Source organism: Lissotriton vulgaris, chromosome 2_1 (assembly GCF_964263255.1).
Source record: "Lissotriton vulgaris chromosome 2_1, aLisVul1.2, whole genome shotgun sequence".
Taxonomy (NCBI): domain Eukaryota; kingdom Metazoa; phylum Chordata; class Amphibia; order Caudata; family Salamandridae; genus Lissotriton; species Lissotriton vulgaris.
In genome coordinates, this window is record NC_141687.1 from 1,313,906,564 (window position 1) to 1,313,931,737 (window position 25,174).

Here is a 25,174-nt window from a genome sequence, read left to right on the forward strand (position 1 = left end):
GCAGTTTTCTCAGACCAGCCCCTGGGGAAGCGGTGCCTGGCTCTGAAAGGTTGGAAATGTTTGTTGCTTTTGTTACTGGGGGCCGATATTACAGCACCACTTCAAAACAGGCCCCCATCACTCCAAAACCAGCCCCCACCCTTCCAGTCCCCCGGGGAAACACCAGATGCCCCACAGACAGTCTGGACCTGGAAGGAACTAGCCAGAGAATCTGTCCCCCAGACACTTTGCGTACTCAGCTGAGAACCAGAGTACATAGTATTTCCATTCATATACGTAACTCAGCTTAGTGTAATATGAATGCATTCCTCACATTTCTGTTTGTAAAAATGTAGTTAAATCTGTGCCTCGTGATGCTTTTATTGATATCAAAGCTAGGGTGAGTATAACTTCTGAACACGCCCTCTAGTTGCACAATGCAGTAATGTAATCTGCTCACCTAATCCACTAGTTACTTTTCTAACCTTCCTTCCATCCAAAACGAACAAGTCTATAGTGGAAATTACCAGACAGCCAATTTGTTGTTTTGTTTCGCTGATCATTTCTCACAAATCCGCATATATGTACAAAACCTTCAGTGAACTTCCCTTATTTATATTCCTTACCATATCTTTTGTTCATGTTATCTACCATTTCTGACCTTATGGGTGGCATCTCGGTTTGAAATGTCAAGGTGCTTGTGTCCCATAAATTTGATCTTCTTTTTTGCTTAACAGAGAAATTGACTTTTGTTAAGATCTGATCCTCAGTAAAGTAACTTAGACACGTACTTTATAGTACGGCTCACATTTTTATATGTCAATATGTTACTGAAGGCTACTGGTGATCTTTTTTTTTTCCAATCAAAAAGGACAATAAAGATTACGATAATCAGAGGAAGGAAAACAACGTATCAAAATACATAGCTTAGAGGCTAATAAAGTAATTATATGAAAATGTAATCTAATAGTAAAATATAAAAAGATGAGCAGGATAAATGTTTAGAATCAATTTTGTATTTTATAAAACAAGAATCGCGAAAAGAAAAGGAGAGGAGAGAATAGGAAGAAACGATAGAAAGAAACGATAGAAAGAAATTAAAAGAAAGGTAAAGAGATATGTATGGAAATTAGATAAGCATGAGTGTGAAGACAAAAAAGTAGTAAAAGGTAACCAGAATAAGTGGGTTTTAATTTTCTGAGATAGCGAAGAAGAAATGGTAGATAGTCTCTGCCCATCACAAATAAGATTCCACCATGTTAACAAACATATTTTAGAATTATCTTTTTGACAAGTAAGTATAACTTTAAAAGCAAGTGCAATAAAAAGATCAAATAATATTGGTTTTGGAAAATGGTCATGGAAATAATCAGACATAGTTCCAAGAAAAACATTTTGAATTGCTAGTGGAATATGACATTGAAATATCTTTGAACATTTAAGCCAAATTGATTTCCAAAACGTAAAAACATTAGGACAATAGTAGATTAAGTGAATTAGTGAACCATCAGAGGAAAGACAAGACCAACATAAAGACGAAGTGGAAGAGTTAATTTTATGAATAAGAACAGGTGTAAGAACAGCTCTGTTGTACAAAAAAATTGATTGAGTAATATTGGCAGCTTTGGTAGTAGTGAAAATAATATATCCCATTGTTGAACAGCAATATAGGAAGGTCTTGTTCCCATGACAATTCAATAGAGGAATTAATTCTGACAGAAATCAGAGCCGATAAAACCTTATATATGAGGGATGCTTTATGATTGGAATCCTAGGCAATATCATATAAAGGTGTCAAGGGAATAAACAGAGAAGAGTCAAAAGTAAAGCTTTTGGTTAATAAAAAGGATTGAAGTACGTGTGAAATTTGATAGTATTGGGGTAAACAAGAGCTAGGTAAATTATAACTTTCTTGTAATATGGTAAAGGGGAGAACAGAATTTTGGGAAACTAATTGATGAACATATGATACCCTTTTCTTTCCAATGTTTAAAATAGAATGATTATGATGAAACTTAATGAATTTATTATACCAAATGGAGATGGCAAGGAAAGCTTGATATAAATTGGAGCTAAGGGTAAACAGTGAATGCATTAAATTCTATGGAATATTTCAAAATAGGGTTTTTGGAAATGAATGTACAGTTAGTCCTAAAGATAACATCATGAAAAGAAAATTAATTTGATAAAGAACGTTCAAAATGAATCCATGTAGGTATAGGGGAGTCTTAATATTTCCTGGTCAAAGCGTAAATTTGTTGAATTAAAAAAGCAGTATAATATAGTTTAAAAATAGGGAAATACACACCTCCTTCATTTTTAGGTTAATTAATTTAGATAAGGAAATACAAGCATTTTAGTGAAATTTGGCAGTAAGGGAATTCATTTGGGTTATGTAGTAATTGGGAATTTTGAAAAGTAACATAGAAAGAAGAAAAAGGGCATGAGGTACAATCATCATTTTGATAGTGTCAAAATCAATCCCACCCGGATAAATGAAGAGGGGACCACATAGAAAATTAGTTTGGGATTTTGAGTTTTAGAGCATTAACATTGTGAGTAACAGTGTGGTAAATAGTGGAAAAGAACCAGAAACCCAAGTATTTAATCTTGGAAGGGCACCACATAAAATTGGTATTTTGAATCTTAAATTGATAGCATAAGGGATTTAAGGGAAAATCTCAGTTTTAGTTAGTTGTTTAACCCTTTAATTGCTGCCGTCGGCCAACGGTCGTCACAAGTGCTACCTCCCCAGTGCTGCGCACGACCGTTGGCCGACTGGCCAGCATTCGTTCTCCGAACGTTCAGCACTGGGCGCTGAACGTTCGACACTGGGAACGGGTTAATCTATAAACCGGTATTTTAGAATATAAATCTATCTCCTTCAAAAAGGGAGGTAAGGAGGTCAAGGGATTAGAGAGCTAGACCAGAACACAGTCTCCGTAAGCTGAAAGTTTGGTTTCATAAGATTATTCCTTCTATTGCGGTTTTCAAGATTTTCAGCATGTAATTAAAATTTTTGAATTACTTCCTCCAACATAGGTATTTTGATAGCCATATCCTGAAGGTGACCAACACGTTGTTCATATCAAACATTTTGCCTTCCATAATAATCCAGCGATCTTCAATTTGTTGCAATTTTTCATTAGTTGTGTTCATGAAAAGGTTTAAGGGCACGTTCCTTATCCAAGATAATATCACCTCCTACGCGGATGACACAAAAGTTGTGATTTCTGCCTCCAACAAATCTAACAATATTAGCCATCAGATTCAGAGCTGTATGGGTCAAATCAGTTCCTGGATGAGCATGTATTGTTTTAAACTTGATTCTGAGAAGACCGAGTGTGGTGGAGAAACAGGCAGGGACACTTATCTCAGTTTCCAGACTTCTTTATTAGTTGGGTTGGTTTGTCCTTTCACTGTCTTTGAAAAGGGGAGGGGGGAAGGCTCCGTTTGTGTCTGAGGGGAATAGGCTTTGTCTTCTCTTCCCTCTTATTTATGAGGGTAGTATGCCACCTTTTGTATCCTCCTTTTCTCTTTGGGTGTGTAGGGCAAGTTCCCGGCGGGAAGTCAGACATAGAACATAAAAAAAAGAAATGTCTCTTGTGAGAAGACTATACGCCATACTTTAGAGATGTCCTAAAAGGGGGGGGGGGAGGGGGGAGTGCAGGGATGAATCACCCGTTACCGACACCAGTGCCCTTCTTGTGCTGTGGCAGTGTACTCGTGCCTCTATCTCATGAGTTGGTTTTAGCGCGCTCCACTCCCTCCACCCATCTCTTCCTTTCCAGTTCCACACCCTCTTCCCCAGATGGATCACAAGCGGCCCGTACCTTATGGAGCTACGTCCCTCCTAGGATGCGGCTGGCTCCCACATGATCCCGGGTAGGGTCCGGTTCCCAATCTGGAGTCTTCAGGGTGTTGGTCTCTCCACGCTCCGGCGTCTTCTCCTTTCAGGATTGAGGCTCAGTAGGGTCCTGCAGTTAGGGGCCCACGAAGGTGGTCTGGACAGTTTCCTTCCTTGCCGAGTCCACGTCTTCACCGAACCACGCTGGTCCCCGGAGATGCCATCCTAGTGATTCCTCATCGTTCATGTAGTCGACCGGATCAGATGACTCGGTCACATGACCAGGGAGTGTGTCCTGAAACGTGCTTTTCTTAAAGGGATAGTCCCCGCTTCTTTCCCGCAGACACGCTCTAAAAAAAGAGGAGAGGACAAGGAGATGGGTAAGGGGGGAAACTGTCTGGGTCAGATTCCTGTTTTATTGTCAGAGGGGTTGGTGGTTCGTCACACACCACTACCTCAGTCTGTTCACGGTCGGGGAACAGAGGATATCCGGGAAAGGTAGATCCCATTCCCATTGTCAGACCCTTTTTGGTGGCGGACCCCGAAGGAGACTTGTTGAAGGGAGAGGACCCAACGTAGTATCCTTGGGTTGTTCTCCCTTATTAGGGTTCATCCAGAGAAGCAGGGCATGATCTGTATACAAGAGGCAGCACTTCGGGTAGGAGGCTGGAGCAGTGCCTTTTAATTGGCATATGACAATGTTCTGACCTCCCTGCAACCCCGGATACCGCCTGCCTCAGAGTGTTAATGTTCCTGAGAAGCAGAGGAGCGCGAGTACTCACTAGATGGTGCTATTGAGCGTCAGAATTTGTGTTGCACCGTGTTGCGCCGATGGGCGAGGCAGGATCGGCGAGCCAGGAGCTAGGAGCCGTGGCGGGAGCCAAGCCGTTTGGAGTACGAGCCGGAGAAGGAGCAGGAGTAGGTGGCAGTAGAGACGGAGGCTCAGGAGCTGGAAAAGCCGGCAGATTGAAACTCGCCCACGTTCCAGACTTCCAACAGCCAGCAAGAGCGGAGCTAGAGCAAGAGCGGAGGGAGAGTAGAAGGAGCAGGACACAGGAGTCGACGAGGCGGCGAGGCGAAACCCGGCGTAATCAGTGCGGGCAGGTGAGTCAGCTCATGGTCCCTGCCCGCAGCCAGCCGTGTCTGCACTGCCTCTCTCCTGCCTTTCTCCTCCTCACCTGCGCTTGTGACCTGACATCTGGTGTGCCTCCCGCTGAGCCATAGGAGAGGCTCTGGGAGTGCGAGTGCGAGGGGTAGTTTAGCAGCAGTCACCAGAGAGCGGAGTACTTTATCTCTGCAGAACATTTGGACGACCGGACTGCTGTTTAGATCGGATTTCCTCTACAGCCTCTGAACGTTGCTTCAGAACCCATCTTCAGAACCCACTCCAAGCGGCCCCCGCTCTGCGGGTGCCGCTCGTGAAAAGACTTGAGGGCTCTTTCATCAGTGAGGCAATCAGCAGGACTGCGAGGACCAGCCTACAGTGCGGTTGGACATCTCCCGCAGCTGGTCCTCTTCCCGACCCCGCCTCCCCGACGTTAAAAAACATCGTAGGCCACTCGCATGCGGGACGCGCACGGGACATAGCCTGGGGCGAAGCCCGGGCAAAGGGCGGGCCCTCTGAGGCTGAAAAGGCTGTGGCTGTGTCGACCCTTGCATTTTTTTTTGCCTATTGTATTGCATTTCTTTTGTGTTAAGGTTCTTGTGGGTAAATCGATCAAGACTTATTTAATTATGACTGCCAAGAAATTGAGGTCTGGGAGACTTCTGGTAGGCAGGTCCTGCACAAAAACTAACCCCCTACGGAATAAGGATGGCCAGGCTGCTTTAGTAAAGGGAAAATCTCAATTATTTAGCCTATGGGAAAGGGGCAAAGACAAAATTCTTAGTGAGATTCCCCCCCTAAAAGATAGTTTACAGGTTGGACAATATGTAGCTCAAGTGGCAGAAAATAGGGACAATATTCTTCCCTCTTTTTCTACCATGGTATCTAGGGGAGGGGAGTGTATTGACCCCCCGCAAGAGGAGTTGGGGAGTCCATCAGTTTCATTACATATCTCTACCCCCTCCCGTCAAAGTGTCAACCCCAGAAATATTCTTAGCCTCTTCCCCTCTCAAACACTATCTGCCCCCAGTTTAAAAACTATAGATGTCATTGTGCATAATAAAATCTTTAACTCCGGTGATCCTATAACCCCTCTAGAGAACGCGTTAGGGATGACCCCAAAAGGGACGATACAAAATATGGACTCCCTCTGCCTTGACATAGATATGGATTTATGTAAAAGGTATATAGAGGATGACATTGATGTGACATTAGATCCTAGAAACACCCCGGTATTACCGTCTCCATGTGGGCTCCTATTATTTAGTAGTACCCCCTCTAATAATTCTTTTCCCTCCATGCCACAATTAAATATTCCATCTAGCCCACAACTTAAGATAACCAATACTGACCCGTTGTAACCCAATTTCAGAAACCCTGAGTTGCCTCGAGCATTTGCTTTCTTCCATTTTGTCTTTGTTGGAAAGATTTGTTGGTGGGTCTGATTGCGTTTTGGAAACGGTGACCCAAATATTAAAGGTTCTATTAGATGGACAGGGGGGGAAGCTTGCTAGCCAATTATCTGTAATTGCTCAATCTGCATCTGATTTTCCAAAGGTTTCTTCTGAAGATATTGTGACCAATGCTTCAGTCCAAACCGATTCACTGCTGAATCCGTCTTCTCTAGAAGTAAAGAGGGTATTATTGGCTCAGAAGATTTCCCCAATGAACCAAGGGGAAGTTTTTGGGAATGGATGTGTGGTGGAGGGTGTTTTGGATATTGAATCTACGTGTATTCTGGGAAAAGGAGTATGTCAGGATTTATTTCCCATCTTTAATCCTCCGGTTAAAGTTGTCAAAGAGGAGTCCTTGGTACAACTTAATCAGGAAAAGACAACGCTTCTAACAAAGAATGGTGGAAAAAGGAGGAAAAAGTTGCGTAGAATTACTAAAAAGAGGCGGAAAAAAATAAATTTCGAAGTTCCTCTCAATAATACAGTTATTAACTTGTCAGAAGAAATTCTTGAGGATAAGCTGTTGCAAGAGAGTTCGGGTCTTTCAGTGACGGGGGCTGCTCCCTCTCCCACCCCTAATCCCCTCGCCCCCAAAATTCTCTGCCTTATATTTCTATCCAGCCTATATCAGTTTTTGCCTGTCCAACTCCAGGGGGATCTGCCAATCTAGTTCCTCCGGCGGAGTTGATCCAACCTGTCGATCAGGGGTCTTCTGATCTTAACACCTTAGCAAGACCTTTTGTAGGAGGAGAAATACCTGCAATAATGTCAACTAAGATAATTGAGGAGAAAAATTTGGACACTCTCTATGTAGATTTTTTTCCTCTATTTGATTCTGATTTTATCTTAAATAGATCTACTCTCCTTCAATGTCTCCATGAGACGGATTGTTTGAAATTGTTATAGCCAAACGACATAGACCTGATAAAGCTCTTGAAAATCAATGCTGGGACTTTAACCAGAGTAAGATTTTACTCAAAGTTTGTTGTTAATCTTATCCTTCAAAAAATTGAAAGTTTTCAGTGTAGAGGGATTGATGTTATGCCTTTTTTTGTAAAACCCCAATTTAATAGAGTAATGGGTAAGCCTGGGTTTCCCCAGGCTATAGCTCATACTGGGGTTACTCCCATTGATTTTGAAGATTTAAAAATTAGTATCAAAATAAATTGCCGGCACGTGGAGTATCTAAATCCCCCTCACTCTCACTTCTCAAGCACTCACAAGGAGGAGGGTCATCAATGGAACTGGTTGCCCGGAATTTTAGCGAGTAAATATTCCAATACATTCCAATCGCAACCGTATCTTTAACAATGATTTCAGTATTTTATCATGGAACGCTGCAGGAATTCGAAATAGCCCTGAAAAGCTACTATCCTTACTTTCATTAGAGTTTAGTATCATATGCCTCCAAGAAACTAGGTGTATAGAGAATTTCCCTATAGGAAAGGATTATTTTGTTTTGGAGGCTAAAGCAAGCCCCACAAGGAGAGGCCACACTAAAGGGGGAATAGCATGCCTCTTGTCTACCAAGATACAATGGAATTTTTCCCATTTTTTAGACCCTAGTAATTTGTTTCACGTAGTTACGTTATTTAGTTCTGCTATTTCTGAAAACAAACCTATTATTTTAATAAATGTTTATATTCCCCCGGATGTCAGTCATAATGAAATTCTGTCCAGGGTTTTCTCTCATATTAAATCACTTTTTGTAAACGATGCCTCTCCCCACATAATTTTAGTAGGGGATCTTAATTGTAAAGTCTCCAACTCTAGTTTGGAGATCTTTTGTAACAAATATAAAGAGGACTCCTTTCAGATACCCCAAATCCTCTTTCCTGGGAACATTAAAACAACAAAGAGAGGGAAAATATTTCTTGAAGATCTTGCTGAAATTGATGGAATTATAGTGAATGGCCGGCTCCCCTCTGATACGCCGGCTAATTTTACACATAAGTCCAGCTCTGGGGAATCTATTTTAGATTATGTGGTGGTGGATATGCTAACTTTTCCCCTCCTCAAGGACCTTACAGTTACTCATACCCCTTTGAGCGATCATAAAATAATAACTCTTTTTAGATCTGAATCCTCCTCTTACAGACCATTGGTCTTTGGATGGTAATTTGGTCAATTTTGGAGTTCAAAATGGAAGATGCTTTTGGAACTTTAAAGCAATTAGGGGTATACAGAGTCTTTTAGATATTGCAGTAATTGACTTGGTTAACTGGAAGGGTTTCGAATTAATCTGTTTTTCTAACTTCTTGAATAAGGTGCTTTTGGTTGCTAAAAAACTACCCAAGAAGGACCAAATTAAAAAACTTCCTATTTCTTTGAAGTTGCTTAACTTAGAAATAAATAAATTCACAAGAGAACAATATTTGAGATATTGCCCTTTAAGACATCATAGATTGTCGATATTAAAAAGGAGGAAAAGGCTGAAAATTAAGCTAAAAAGGAAAAGGGAGGATCTTGTTTGGATTAAATTGCGGGAGGCTGTTTTTAATGGCAATCCTAGACTATTTTGGTCTTTGATTGGGGAAGGTTGTGGCCTTAGAACTAGATCCCTACCTGTCCCGATTGAAGAACAAAAATGGGTAGATTATATTTTGAATTTGTATGCCGGAAATGGAATAGAAACTGCTCAGATTAGAAAAAAAGAGAACAATTTTAATATTGAAAAAACGATTGAACTAGCCATCAAGGGTATGCGTTCTTCTGGAGCAATGGGTCCGGATGAGCTTCCTATCTCTGTACTAAAACAGAATAGTGCTATCTTGAGCAAGATCCTCTTTCCAGTGTTTATATTTTGTTTTTTACACGCCGTAATTCCTCCTTCTTGGAAGGGCAGCATTCTGGTCCCCCTGTATAAGAAGGGAGACAGAAATGTTCCCCAAAACTATCGACAGATTGCCCTCCTTGACGCCATTGGAAACATTTTTGCTAGATGTCTTTTGCAATTAATTAATGATTGGGTAGCTGAGAATAATGTATTGCCGTTTGAGCAGACGGGGTTTCGAAAAAAGAATGGCACCATGGACAATTTGACCGCCCTACAAGTGTTATCAGAGAAATACATCAAACTCCATGGAGGGAGAATATATGCAGGATTCCTAGATTTCTCCACGGCCTTTGATAAGGTGGATCGTCCTTTGTTGTGGAGAAAGTTATCGGACCTGGGTATGCCATCTGAACTTTTAGACTTGGTCCGAGAGCTCCACTCTGATACTTGGTGCAGAGTGCTTTTGGGAGGGGAAAGGGGCCTCTCCCAAGCTATCCCGTCTGCCAACGGTTTAAAGCAGGGGTGTCTGCTGGCACCACTATTGTTTTCCTTATACTTAGCTGATCTTCCACAAACTCTTTCGTCAAGTGTTGGTATTGCCCCGACCTTGGGGGGGCAAACCAATAGCATGTTTATTATATGCAGACGACATTTTAATTTTGGACTTGACCCCCACTGGACTGAATAATCGGCTGCAAGCTTTTCACGGATTTGCGGAAACACATCATTTAAGGATAAATGTATCCAAGAGTAAAGTTATGTGTTTAGTGGGAAGGAAAAAACAAAAATATGGGAGTTTTTCCTGGAACATAGGGGGCCTTGGATTGGAAGTTGTTGAATCTTATACTTTTGTAGGGAAAATAATTTCTAGCACACTGAGTGATAAGGGCCATATAGCCAACAATGTTCGTAAGGCTATGTCTCACGAGAGGGGTTTAAATACCCTCTATAGATCGACCGGCCAGAGGCATTTTGCCTATATTTGGAGGTGTTTAGAGCTAAAGTCCCGTCCTCCTTACTATACGGCATAGAATTACTCGAAGTGGGGAAATGGGGCTTTTTGAATACCACAGAGGGGAAGATTTTACGGAAGTTGTGTATGGTTAATAATGCATGTAATATAGCGGCTTTTAGGTTGGAATTTGGTATACGTAGTACTTGGGTCCAGGGCCTTGCTGGGGTAGTACGGTCGGTCTCCAGCTTGGCGAATAGTGAACCTGGTACCCTAAGATATCTGATTCAAAAAGAACTTCTCGGACCCTTAAAGGAGTACACCACAATTGTAAAGAATTTTAGACTAGCAGTTAAATTACTGAAATTAGACGAATTGACACTCTTCTCGTTATCTGCTTATCAGTTAAAACTGACTCTAAAATTAGCCTCATGGAATCTAAGTTTTGATCTAGACAAAGAGGCCCTGACGGTAAGAGGTCCGCTACCAATTATTAATCAATATCAAATTAGAATTCCTCAACGTTACATTTCCTGGAATCTTCCCCATGGGGTACGTCGTTTCTTGTTTCTCCTGAGGCAGGACCTTCTCCCTTTAAATGTTTTAATGTCAAGATGGTATGGCTCTTCAGTAATGTGTAATTTTTGCAACAAATTTAAACAGGATGTTAATCATGTGTTATTTGTTTGTCCGGCTTTAAAAAAATATCATCTTAAATGGTTAAAACCTACCTGTTTAAGACTCCGTATTGCTTTCGCTTCTGCTTTATTGGAAGCTATTTGTAATCCACCAAATGAGAGGTTTTGTTGTACAATTTTTAACTTTTTTAAAAGTTTTATGGAAATATACTAGTTTTGTTCTTTGTATATTGTAATGCCATTGTTTGATGATTTTATGTGGACCTCTGTTATGAGTTCCAAAACATAAATAAATAAAACTTGAAAACTTGAAACTTGTATACAAGAGGAAATGGGAACCTTCTAGGTAGTACCGCAGCTTGTCTATGGCCCACTTCAGTGCGAGGCACTCTTTCTCTATTATGGAATATCTTTGCTCCCTTGGGTACAGTTTGCGGCTTATGAACAGGATTGGGTGTTCAACAACCTCAGGGGATTGTTGCGACAACAACGCCCCCCACCCCATGATCAGAAGCGTCAGTATGGAGTATGAAGGGTTTCGAGAAGTTTGGAGACCGCAGTACGGGGCTGAAAGTGATGCCACTCTTTAACAGGTGAAAGGCCTGTACTGCCTCAGTAGCTGGGTGTAACAAGTCTTTTGTTTTGGTCCCTTTTTGTAGGAGATCGCTGAGGTGTGTGGCCAGCTCAGAATACTGAGGGATGAATCTCCTGTAATTCCCCAGAAGCCCCAAGAAGGCCCTGACTTCCTTTCTGGTTGTAGGGAAAGGGGTCTGCACTATGGCTTTCACTTTTTCCTGTTGCTTTTCTATCAGCCCATTCCCTAAAAGATACCGCAGGTACTTAACCTTCAGGAAGCCAGCATTTGACTTTTTGGTGTTTGTGTGTAAGCCGGCTGATTGAAGTGCCAGTAGGGCCGCACAACACTATTGAAGATGTGAGTCCCAGGTAGGGCTGTATATAATGTTATTGACAAGGTAGGCAGATGAATATGCCTGGTGTGATGCCAAAACCCTGTTCATCAGCCTCTGAAACGTGGCAGGTTCCCCGTGTAAATGAAAGGGCAACACTGTAAACTCGTACAAGCCGGTGGGAGTAGAAAAGGCTTTCTTTTCTTGGTACTGTGGCTTAAGGGGCACCTGCCAGTAGCCCTTCGTAAGATTAATGGTAGTGATGTACTGTGCCACCCCAGTTGTTCGATCAATTTATCCACACGAGGGAGTGGATATGAATCACACTTAGAGATTGCATTAACCGCCCTGAATTCGATACAAAACCGGACAGAACCGTCCGGTTTTGGCACTAGTACTATGGGCGAGGACCACTTGCTTTGTGAAGGTCTGATCACTCCCAAGGCAAGCATGTTCTCGACCTCCTGTTTTATTGCTTCTCTTCGAGCAGCAGGAATGTGGTAAGGTTTTTGTTTTACCGTTTTGCCTGGCTGTGTGGTGATGGTGTGTTTAGCCATTGTAGTCCGCCCAGGGAGGACAGAAAACAGAGAAGCAAAAGGAAGCAGGGTGTCATGTAGCGCTTTCTCTTGGTCTGAGGTGAGCTCCTGGTTGATAACCAGGTGCTGAAGAGTGGAGGAATGGTCCAGCATGGGTGCAACAGCGTGTAGGTCTACAGGAAGAGGACCTAGCCATTTCTTTAAGAGGTTAATGTGGTATAGTTGTGTACATTTAGGCGTAACTTGAATATGATAGGATGTTAACCCTACTTTATCCACGACTCGGTACGGTCCTTGCCATTCTGACCTCACCTTGGTTATTGTGGAAGGCATGAGAACCAAAACCCAATCCCCTACTTTTAGATGCCTCCATATTTTTCCTTTGATGTAGAACAACTTTTGCTTCCTCTGGGCTTGTTCTAAATTGGCGTCAGCGAATTCTCTTAGTTTGTATAATTTGGTATGTAGGTTTTGGGTATAGTCCAGGAACATTTTTGTTTCCTCCTCTTTCTCTTGCTCCCACACTTCTTCTGTTATTTCCAGGAGGCTTCGGGGTTCCTGCCATAAAGGAGCTGGCAAGGGGAACAACCTAGACTGGTTTGGGGTTGACTTTGGATGACCTATAGGGCCAGGTGAAGGAGCATATCCCATTCCTTACCCTCAACAGCTTCTTTAGTGTTAACTTCAAGGTAGCATTGTAGTGTTCACACAACCCGTCAAGTTTGGGGGTGATATACTGACTTCTTGATATGGGATATGTCTAGTGATTTACATATCTGTGCCATCAATTTGGAAACAAAGGGGAAACCTTGGTCTATGAGTATTTCACGGAGGAAGCCAACCTGGCAGAACAGTTTAAGCAACTTATCAATGATGGCTTGAGTTGTTGGAGCACACAAAGGGAAAGCTTTGGGATACTGTGTGGCATAGTCCGCAACGATTAAGGCGTAGAGGTTACCCTTTTGTGTGCGAGGCAGGTGACAGATGAGATCCATGCCCAACCGTTCGCAAGGCTGACCGACAATCTGAAGGGGTTGAAGGGGAACGGCTGGTGGCTTGTATAGATTTTTCTTTTGGCAAACCTCACACTCATGACAGAACCGGGTGATGTGTGAAAAGATACCTGGCCAATAAGTGTTGCAGCAATATCTGTATGGTCTTTTGTGCCCCCTTGTGTCCTGCCAACAAGTGTGAGTGTGCATAGAATAAGACTTGTTCCCGAAAAGCTTGTGGGACTACCTACTGCGGGGAACCCCCAGGAGATCCAACCCGATATAGGAGACCTTTTTCTATCTGGAAAAAGGGGCAACTGGGGTCTGGGGTGTTTGCGGTCTGGTGGGCATGTTCCCAGGCAGGTTGAAGGGTGGGGTCCTGGGCTTGGCTGTATCTGAAACTCCTGTTGGAAAGCCACAGGGCTTGAGTGAGGAGTGTTGGGTGGACTGTGCTTTGAGAATCTGAAGGTTGTATGTTATCCCTAAACAAAGCTAGAAATGCTGGATTGTCCTGCCCCAGGATCAGTTGTTCGGGAAGAAAGGGCAAGACCCCCTAGTTTGGCTTGTACAAGATGGCCATTTGGTAAAGAAATTGGGGTAACTGTGGATGTCTCCATGGACGCACCTAATGGGAACAGTGTCTCCTGTCAGGGGGGTGTGTGGCTCTACGAGGGACTGGAGTATAAAGGACTAGCGACAGTCTGAGTCTGATAAGACCCATACAGTCATACCCTTCACAAGCAAACTTACGTAAAAACTGGGTCCCATTTCTTCAGTATAGAGAATCGAGCGTGGTATGCAGCTAACATTCATTGGTTTGTCCTGTGGTTTCTTGCGGGGACAGTTTCTGACTATGAGGCCCCAATCACCACACTCGAAACATTGAGGACCCTTGTTGGGGCCGGGTTCAGAGCGATACGGATGGGATTTTGTGGGTTCCGGGAGGGGGCTTGGGATTTTCTTCTCAATTTTTCCTGAGGGACTGGGAGGACGTATGGATTTCTCAGAGTCCCAAGGTAAGGAATGGGGTTAGGCTCTATAAAAAGAAGTGGCAATTTCTACGGCTTGGTCCACCATTATGTGGTTGTGCTGTTTCAGTCAACTTTGGATGGGAAAAGGTGTGCTTCCAAAAACTGTTCCAAATAGATCAGAGACATGATCTCTTCTTTGGTATTAGTTTGTGGTTTCATCCACTTGTCCGCTGCTGTTTTCAGCTTGAAAAAAAGGGGCTTTGGATTGTCTGCGGGAGTGCCACTTTCCTTTCTGAACCGCACTCTATAGGCCTCTGAATCCAGGCCTAAGTGGTCTAGTATGATGCCCCGTATTTCACTGTATGGAGTGTTACCATTGGCATTGGCTACCTGATAGGCAGCTTGTGCTTCCCCAGTGAGGAGGGGTGCCAAAAAAGGGCCATTTAGCCTCTGACCATCCCGATGCCCTGGCCGCCCTCTCGAAATTCAACAGGAATGCATCAGGATCTTCTCCAGGTAGGTACTTCTGTAAGGAGACATTGGGGCCCATCCCAGCATGGGTTTGTAGTTGGGTAGACAACTGCAGCCAAACATCAGCTACCTTCTGTATGTTGTCCGCCTGGTTTAGCATTGTCTCCCTAAACAACCCCTTGTTGGCTTGGGCAGTGGACATCAGTTATTCTACTGCCCACTCCAGCTTCTCCTGGCCACGTATCCTGGCCACGTAAGATCTGCTGTATTAAGTTCTCCATAACTATTCTCCTTGTGGGGCTTTAAAATCTCAGTTCTGACCCCAAGTGTGGCGTGGTGGAGAAGCAGACAGGGACAATTATCTCAGTTTCCAGACTTCTTTATTAGGGAACAGTATACAATCAGGTTGGTTTGTCCGTTCACTGTCTTTGAAAAGGGGAGGGGGGAAAGGTTCAGTTTGTGTCCGAGGGGAACAGGCTTAGTCTTCTCTTCCCCCTTACGTCAGAGGGTAGTAAGTCCACCTTTTGTATCCTCCTTTTCTCTTTGGATTTGTAGGGCGAGGTTCCGGTGGGAAGTCCGGCATAGAACATAAAAAAAAGAAAAGAAATGTCTCTTGTCAGAAGGCTATACGCCGTACTTTAGAGTTGTCCAAAAGGTGGGGTGGAGGTGCAGGGAGGAGTCACCAGTTACCAACACCAGTGCCCTTCTTGTGCTGTGGCAGTGTACTCGTGCCACTATCTCACGAGTCTGTTTTAGTGCACTCTTCTCCCTCCACCCATCTCTTCCTTTCAAGTTCCACACCCTCTTCCCCAGACGGATCCCAAGCGACCCGTACCTTATTGAGCCATGTCCCTCTTAGGACGCGGCTGGCTCCCACGCGATGCCGGGTAGGGTCCGGCTCCCACTCTGGAGTCTTCTGGGTGTTGGACTCTCCATGCTCCGGTGTCTTCTCCTTTCAGGATTCGGGCTCAGTAGGGTCCTGCTTTCCGGGGCCCAAGAAGGTCTGGACGGTTTCCTTTCTTGCAGAGTCCACGTCTTCACTGAACCACGCTGCTCCCGGGAGACGCCACCCTAGTGATTCCTCATCGTTCATGTAGTCGACCGGATCAGCTGACTCGGTCCCATGATTAAGGAGTGCGTCCTCAAGCATGCTTTTCTTAAAGGGATAGTCCCTGCTTCTTTCTGCAGGCACTCTCTGAAAAAAGAGGAGAGGACAGGGAGAAAGGTATATGGGGGAACTGTCTGGTTCAGATTCCTGTTTAATTGTCAGAGGGGTTGCTGGATCGTCACAGCGAGGTGATCCTGTTCAGAAATAATCCTAATTTCTGGTCAGCACCCTGTTGGCCAGCTGAAATGGGACCACTCCCTGTCAAGAAAATGCTTTAAATAGGGTCAAAGGGAATATATTTACTGACCTGACATCTCACTTCCCTGGCTGAGCTGGCTGAGAAATTCCCATCAGCCCACCCTTCTGGCGGAATCTCATCATGTGGGAGTTGGTGAACAATCCGAACACCGCCCAAACCATCAAGTGACGGTGCGGATATGGATGTCAAAAGGTGATACTAATGAAGTTCAGTGCTATAGTGAAAGTGATACTTAACATTGACTACTTAGACAAAAAGTATGTTTAATGAGGATTGTCCAAGTGTCAAAATTAAAACCACGCCTGGTAATCTGAATCTATAACTACACTATGGCGCTGTGCAGGACGGTCAACATGTTTCAGCCTAGATGGAAACTCTGTCCGGCTTTCTTCAGGACCTTAGTGATGGAATGCTACTGCAACAATAAGTGAGGTGATAGTAATGTGTGAAAGAAATAATAAATGATATACTTTAAAATACTTATATCGACCAGGAACTTGGAGCCCCAATGAACACTGGAAGAAGTAAATTGACTTTTCCCAGCTTTTTGTGGGAGACAACCTCACCTCACCCGGCAACCGCTCGGGAATATGAGGCCCCGCTCTGTCCGTTGGTACCTCTCTCTGGCATCCGAGAGGTATTGTAAAGTATATCATTTATTATTTCTTTCACACATTACTATCACCTCACTTATTGTTGCAGTAGCATTCCATCACTAAGGTCCTGAAGAAAGCCGGACAGAGTTTCCATCTAGGCTGAAACATGTTGACCGTCCTGCACAGCGCCATAGTGTAGTTATAGATTCAGACTACCAGGCGTGGTTTTAATTTTGACACTTGGACAATCCTCATTAAACATACTTTTTGACTAAGTAGTCAATTTTAAGAATCACTTTCACTATAGCACTGCACTTCATTAGTATCACCTTTTTGAGCAACACTCTGGCTAGAGTCTCTTTTGACATCCATATCCGCACCGTCACTTGATGGTTTGGGCGGTGTTCGGATTGTTCACCAACTCCCACCTGATGAGATTCAGCCAGAAGGGTGGGCTGATGGGAATTTCTCAGCCATATGTAACTCATTTTTCTTTTGCATCATCCCTGCTGGTTCTTAGTTACTAGTACAGTAGCACACACCACTCCCGGTCCCCACAAACAAAGCTAAGATTCTTTGGTCATCCTGGATGATAAACTAAATTTCGGTGAACAAATCAATGCCGTCCTTTCTTCTTCTTACCATACCCTTAGAATCCTTAGGAAAATTTTTAATGTCCTCCCCATCCGTGCCAGGAAGACCGTTATCTCTACCTTAATACTATCAAAATTAGACTATTGTAATGGCCTATACAATTGTTTGTAGGTCCAATATGTCAATAAACTTAAGGTCCTGCAGAATTCCGCTGCAAGACTACTCCTAGGACTGCCCAGGCATCACTCTGTCTCTCTTTCATCCCGCCTGACTCTGTAAAAACGCTTGTAACAGCATTAGCCCTGTCCAGATTTGACTATGGCAATGCTTTGTACATGAGTATCCAATCGCAGCATCTACAGAGGCTACAGCGTCATCAAAATGCAGCAGCCAGCCTACTGCTGGACATCTACAGGTCTCAACCTGTTTCCCACAGTCTGAGAGCCCTGCACTGGCTCTCAGTGGACCAGAGGATCAAATTTAAATCCCGGTGCCTAGCTTTTAAGGCATTGCACGGTGACGGTCCTCAATTCCTGAAGAAACATCTGAACTGGTACATGCCTTCCAGAAATCTAAGATCGGCACATAGTAAACTCCTACAGACTCCCAGCTTTAAGAAAGCCTGATGAGATGGAAGAAGCTTTCTGTTAGTGACAGTCAAAACATGGAACTCGCTCCCGGCCTGCATAAAGAACAGCCCTACGCTGCTATCTTTTAGGAAATCAATGAAAACCCGGCTCTTCTCCAACTAACAAGCTTGTCTACAGTTTCTTCCGTAACCTTACTGGAGTCTCTAGTACCTGCGCTTTGGACCCCCTAGGCATTCATGCGCTATATAATTGTTCAAAACAAAATCAAATCTTGCCCAAAAAATCTTCCCTGGCTAAATATAAAAATCAGGATTAAATTCAAATATCTGGGTCTTATACCTATAAAGCTCTTCCGGACTCTGGACCATTCTTCTTAAAGAAAGCTTTTCCTTGGTACACCCCCACCAGAAGTCTATGATCATTGGGATCCTTCAAAATAAATACCACTAGATATATAAAATCTAAATGGGGAGGAATACAGCTTCCTGACTGGAGCGACCGAGCAATGAAATCTCCTCCCTTTGCACATCAGATCAGATCCCTCCCTTCTACAATTCAGGAAATCCCTAACAACATGGCTTTTTAATCAATAACTTTTATCCTGTACTTGTTCTGCTCTCCGACTAGTGCCAGGACACCCCTGGTATGCGCTGAGCTTTATACGTTTTTTTAACATATCATAAAACAAGATTGTGTGATGACTGTATCTGGGATGGAGGCTAATTTTTAGCTCTCTTAGGTTTAGTGCAAGAGTAAGATGGTTTAGTGGTAACATGGGAGTCGTTGGGAATTCTGACAAATGCACTGATCACTGAGTAAGCTTTATGAAGGTAGAAAGCCTGCCCATATGATAGGGGGTAGGTGAGTAAAGTCTGTTAAGGTTATGAAGGATTTGCTTAAAAAATGCAAAGGATGTGCTCAGGAGATGTGTAGCCGTTCGCACGTGACTAGAATACACCTTAACATCAACAGGTTGGAGAGCAAGAGTTTTTGATGGTTCCCACCGGCTTGCGAACATGCAAGGAAGCAAGGGAACAGAAGACCCACTGAGGATTCGCCCAACAACTCGCAACTCCACTTTCATAACACTGCTTCTTCAGACACATACAATTACGTGTCAAATGATTGGCATGCCCCTACTTCTTAAATTCTGTGGATTCCGTTCCCCTACTTTTTTATTATGAACATGCGTCCCGGGACGTCAGAAATATTCTGTTCGTGGACGGGCGGGGAGCAGAGAAGGAAAAGGTCTCTGTCTCTTACTTCCTGCCCAGACAAGACAAGGAAGGTGTCCGCTTCTGCTCTGCCGCTGGCAGCTGCCCCCTCTTTCTTACTCCTATTCCCTCTCGTTCTGTGTAACTCCTTCTCACTTTTCCTAAAATCATGAATCAAGAAATGGTTCTCACCGTCTCTTCCTGTCATCCATTGGTACCCCTGTGAAATGGATGCAAAAGAGAAAACCACTTTTGCTGAAAAAGCCGTTTTTACATTTTTCTATCCCAAAGTGCAGCCTCGGAAATAAAATGTTCAAACTCTGAAAAATAATTAAATAAAGCAAGATGGAGTGTTCTTAAAGTGGCCAGATAATTTTTTTCAAACCCCAACACATTAGCTCCACTTTACAGAGTTTGCCAGTAAAGCGCTACTTTTGTTTTCTTGTCTTTCTTTGAACAGCATTGTTTTCCTCCAATACCTCCTACCTGGAGGTAGGGTCGGCGCTAGGCATGGGCAGTGTGGGCAGCCGCCTAGGGCCTGGCACTCTGCCTGCCAGGATGGGGCCCCCCACAAATGCGATTAACACCCCACTAGTCCTCGTGTATGTCTGCCGATCAGAGTGAAAGAAATGCTTCACAAACGGGCTCATGGGAGGGGGCCCCCCTCTTGGGGCCTCTAAGGAATGGTGTGGGAAGGCCTAGGGGAGGGTACACCTCTCAGGCAGTCAGTTCAGAGACTCGGCAGGGCGCCCATTGTCAGCACTTTAGCCCACACAGGTTTAACTCAGCCCCCAAGCAATTCTCAGACCTTCAGTTCGAAACGGGCTGTACAAGAGTTGCTTGGGGTGGCTGAGAAGAGGAGCTGTGGCCCAAGTGGAGTCTGCACAAAGCAGCTTTCCCGAGATCAGAAGGTGTCACTTATGTAGATTTCAGGGGCCTCCCACATTCCCTTTTGCCAAGGGCCCCTAAAATCCTAGGACCGGCCCTGCTTGGAAGTACTGCAATACCTGGTTGTTTGGTGGATTGGAAAACGAAATGTGTAAGGCTTTTATTAAGTCTTTCATTCCTTATGAGTGTTTGTTTTTCCAGGATGTTGTTACCTTTTCTTTTAGGCAGCATATTGCTGTTGCCTAGTGTGTAATTTGAATTGAGTTGCATCCAGTTATTTATAGCAGGTCAAATTGGATTGTAGTAGCTGAAGGCAGTATGACTTTCTCTCAGTGGGGCAGTATGGTGTTCAGTGAGAGAGCAGATATAGCACTGGGGGCAGAGCTGCTAAATTTAGAACTGGGGAACCAGGTTCAGCCTTCATGAACAGTCCCCCAGACCACTCTCCCGAGGGAGCACATTCCCATGCCAGACCTTAGAAGGCACCAGAAAAGCCCTGGTGTGTTAGCACTAGCAGGTGGACCCTAGCAGTGGCAAGTGTGGGTTCACCTTGAAGGCTTGCCCACCACAATCCATACTGAAGTTCACCTCCAGTCTTGCGGGCAGGCCTACGAAGTATAAGACCCTAGAGTAACAGTTACTCTGTCACTGAGGTCACAAGGACCCCTGAGAAGAGCTGGCTCTAGGGCGGTGCGACTGGTGTGATCGCAACGGGCGCTGACTTTGAGTGGGGGCGTTGTATATTATGGTTTTAAAAGCACTTGCTGCCTCCTTCCTGGCCGCCAGCTATTTTCGTCAATAATAAATATGCCATGATAACTCTGATTAATAAACTTCTTCCTAGAGCGAGATCAGAGATTGGTCTAGTGGAAATTTTGACTCATGGAAAGATAGGGCAGAGGGTTAATGTGCCTGCTGCAAAGAAAATGTACCAGGCCCATCACAAAGTGCACATATTGTAAATAGGTCAGTGGGTTACTGCTTTTGTCAGTGAGATCCTTTTGCTACTTGCAGTTTAAACGTTAAAATCCTAACAAAGAATAGTGAGCTATTAACTTTCATCTAAGAGCTGCATACAAACTGCAAGGTATAAACTAGAGCGTTATGGTTTTGTCCCCAAGCCTTTGATTATCCTAATGTTGCAAAAAGTGTTATTTTTGATACAAATCAATAATGATTTTTTAAAGAGAACCCCCAATCATGGTATTAATTTTTAAATTCTGAGTTTGTGTTTCTCCAGGCCAATCACTATTAAACTATACTGTCTACTAGTATGGTTATCATGTGCCTCCTACACCTTGTAGTCCTTTGTCTTATGTAACATTTCCTATACAGTCATTTACACACGTAAAATTGATTATCGCTGTGTGTATTGCCGACGACTGAAACTCCATGGCTCGGAAACAAATGGCTTGTGCTTCCACTTTTAAGCATTTAGGATTAAAATAAATTCACAAAGTGGAATATGTTTCTAATGTCAAAAGCACATATTAATCGTTAAATAATCATGTGTATCCATTGGTTGAATTACATTACATAATAAGCTGTAACTGGTCAGTGAAATGCCACACAAATACTAAAGATTTGGATGTTTTGCGCATCCTGGCCACACCTCTAACTCCGCCCACTGATCCAATCCTCAGGTTATTCCCGCCCTCTGATTCTCCGCCCACAGTTCCCCTACTTTTTTTTCCCCACTTCGACCACTCGTCAAATCTGATTCTTCATGCTCCTAAATAAAGCCATTAACATTATTAAATGATCTGCACCGGGCCCACAGTTTTAGGGCAGATTAAAAGCGGCACATACAACTATAGAAAGGAATGTGTCCTGTAGCAGGTATGCCATAGCAATAATTCAGGGCTTCTCAGAGGAAAATTCAGATATCCAGGAACAAAGAAAGAATTCCATGTAAAAAATGCTCCGCACACCCATTTGGCTGAAAGAAATCTTGAATATGAAGAATAACAACGCGAGCAACACGCCAAGAAAATGGTGGCCCCAGCGTATGACAGGCAATTCTTCATGGCAGCAGAACAGAAAGGAGGGGGTCTTCATAGGTTACCACCTGCCTGCAAGCGTGCAGGGGGATCAGGGTACCAGCCCAGGATACGCTGGGCATGGCCTCAGAAAGGCTAAACGCAAAAACATTATCTCCGTGAAGTGACAGAGTTTAGCGGTCACCGCCATCTTGCCTCGGCGCAGAAGCCACGCCCCCAACCGGTGATACATTTACAGCAGAAAGCCTGAATTTAACACTTTGTAAGGTGATGCTTGTACTTTCCCCTTGTCCTTTGTGTAGTCCTGTGTTTTTGTTGCTTGAAATCTATAAAGGTGGATCAGACTAAAGATTATTGTATTGTCTGGTGCACTTCTAGAGAAGTTATTGAAAATCTTATTGACTGTCCTGAGCATATCTAAAGCACATGATGTCCACCTGAGTATTGAGACCTTCTGTTGATTACCAAGGCTCCTACGACAATACCCAGACCAACATACAATTTGCTTTTAAGGTCTAAGGTTTTTGCAGATGATGATAAATGAGGACCTCCCAGATTTATAGCCTACGTAAAACAGCCTTGATTTTATAATGGTTAACTATTTGTCTTGACAAATGGATATACAAGTGCATGTACTTTTCATCACACCACGTTCCTAACTAGAAGATGTCAGCAGAGCAGTTTATGATGCCCTATTCTAATTATGGATGTGTCATTTTTGAAGTTATCGGAATAGAATGCATGAACACTAAAACTGCTTACTGCCTTCCATGTCTTCATGCAGTCATGTCTAGAAATGATCTCTATATGTGTGTGTTGAATGGAATAAACTGGTCCATGCTCTCCTGAAGCCATTAAAGACTGCTTTGAACTCCAGTGGTTCTTTCATTGTGGAGCTTTTGGTAATTGGCTTAATTAATGTTCCTTTCTTTGGATTGAATCATGTTTCTGTTCTTGGTGTAAATCATGTTCCCATTGCATTAAATGGTATTGTGGACTTTCCTTATAAAGAGAAGGGGTTTGGTGCATCCAGTTCACATCCCCCGGATCTCGAGAGTCTTGGCGATAATTCTGAAATTAATGTTTGTATACACGTTTATGGGTGTGGGTGAAACACTGCAGGGCTGCTACAGTTATGCTGTTTTTCATACTAGGAAATGCTTCAACAATGGTGGTCCCTGGAATTGTTTTAAATGGGCATGAGTAAAGTGCTTCTTGGCATACTTTGAAATGCAGGTGGTTAGATGACTAAGAAGCGTATTGTGCCTCATTTGTAGCGGGATCTCTATGCCCCCTCACTTGGATATATTTGGATTTCCATAGTGTTAGAAGTAGTTGCTTCAGTGAAGGATGCACAGCTGGCCAGGTTTGGACTAGTTGGAAATGTTTGTCCAGAGGAACAGCTAAGCTTGTGTAGGTTTAGTTCTGCAGGACTCTTTTGGCAACCTTAGTCTTGCAAGATTTTAATCATGATCTCACGATATATGCTTACGTTTTTGTTTGTTCTGAGTGGTCTTGTCCACTGTCCGTGTGGGTACCACCATGAGAATGCAGTCTTGTCTTATTTCTGCAGGAGCCGAGGAAGTGTCTTCTGTGACCATCAGCCTCATGATGAAGGGAAATTTTGGAGGGCCCCACCTGCTTTCTTTGACCATCAAACCCAGTTAGGGCCTTCAAGGCAGACAACCCCCAGCAGTGGAGAGGCATATGTGCTGAGACAGAGAACTGCAGGAGACTAGGTCCAGAGAGGCCGCCTCCCTGCTCAGCAGCGTGATTGTAGTAGCACTGGTTTAGAAGGGGGAGGTAAATTGCAGTCCAGAAGCAGTAGGCTGGACTCAGAGGCAGCTGTTCCTAAGATGTGCCTCAGTTGTGCAAAAGACCAATGGTACTTCTGTACTTGCTGGTGGTAGATATTGTATGGTCATTGTGAAAATCAGCTGTTTACTGTGTCTTTTATGTGGCGTTTCATAGTGGGTTTGAGTACAGTTGGAGTGGTTGACATGATTTAGGGCACTTAACCATAGTTATTGGTTACTTTTTTTTAGGTATGTTACTCATTTAAAGAAACATAAAGGAATATAGCTGAACTTGAGTTTGCCTATATGTCATGGTTGGATCAAAGATCAGCAGCTCCCTCAGTGATGCCACTTTCTACCTTCAAATCTCTTAAATAGTAAAACAATACTAATTTCTTGAGAGCAGTAACTATGGGAATCTACCAGGAAGCTTAGAGAAATAATTCTGCTGTCAGACCGCATTTTGGGAGATATCGGCAAGCGGGGCCTACTGGGCCTCAACTTGCGGGGGAAGGGTTGAGGTCGCCTGCTTCTGAAATTCCAGGGGCCGTCCTACCAGAACTTGCAGACTGGGTCAAGAGCAACCCCTTTCAACATATAACTCATTGCAAGTAGTCACAGGATTCTCCGGGAGTTAGTGTGGTGGTGCTCATACTCATACAGTGGGTTTATCTGAAGTCAGGGTCTTGGCAACGGGCCGATGCTAGAGCTGGTAAGTCCCTGGCTGGTGGCTTGATAGTGCCTGACAACACCAGGCAGGTGCAGCCTCTTCATACTACTTATGACTTTAGCAGATGTAGCCGTCCACAGGCCAGGCGTGCAATCCGTTTCTGAGCCTGCACAGGTAGATTACTGTAGGCAGTTGTGGGTCATGCACAGGCCAGTCACAACTCAAGCAGGAATAGCCATGTGCATGCTGAATCTTCAGCTGGGAATTATTGCGCACAAGCCGACTGTCACATTCAATTACATCTCTATCCAGACCCCAGTAATAGTGGTCACTGGCTAGCAGTTCCCACCAAAAACAAATGAAGACAGATTATAGGGCTGCTGACACTGCTAAATAGCAGACTGCTCTCGACAATCCTCTATTCTGAGTGTCCCACAGACACCCGGAGCATGCTGCAGGGGCGGCTCTAGGCTCATGGCGGCCCTGGGTAGGGCGCGTAGGTAGGGGGCCCTGGAAGAGGGGGTCCGGGCAGGGTGGAGCGCGGAGGCCAGTGAAGAGGGGGTGTCAGGGTGTTTGGAAGTGGAACAGAGCCGGAGGCCGCCAAATCCCTGCCAGGGGCCGCCACGCAAATATGTATCCATCCTCAGAGGATTATTATATTAAGGATATATATTGGGGTTTGGTGGCCCTGTGCAGGTGCACAGCTTGCACATGCCTATGGCCGCCCCTGCATGCTGCACCTTGCCTTCCTGTAAAATAATCCTGCAGCAAGGTTGGCAGGCTCTCTTCCTCTTCTAGCAGTCAGGCAGGCTTTGAGACACTTCACAATT

The 25,174-nt window shown here is 44.0% G+C and overlaps 1 protein-coding gene across 1 annotated transcript in view; it reads left to right on the forward strand.

Moving 5' to 3' along the window:
• PDIA5 (protein disulfide isomerase family A member 5) overlaps positions 1-25,174 on the forward strand; it is a 1,005,467-nt gene that overhangs the window by 328,000 nt on the left and 652,293 nt on the right. The window lies entirely within an intron of this gene.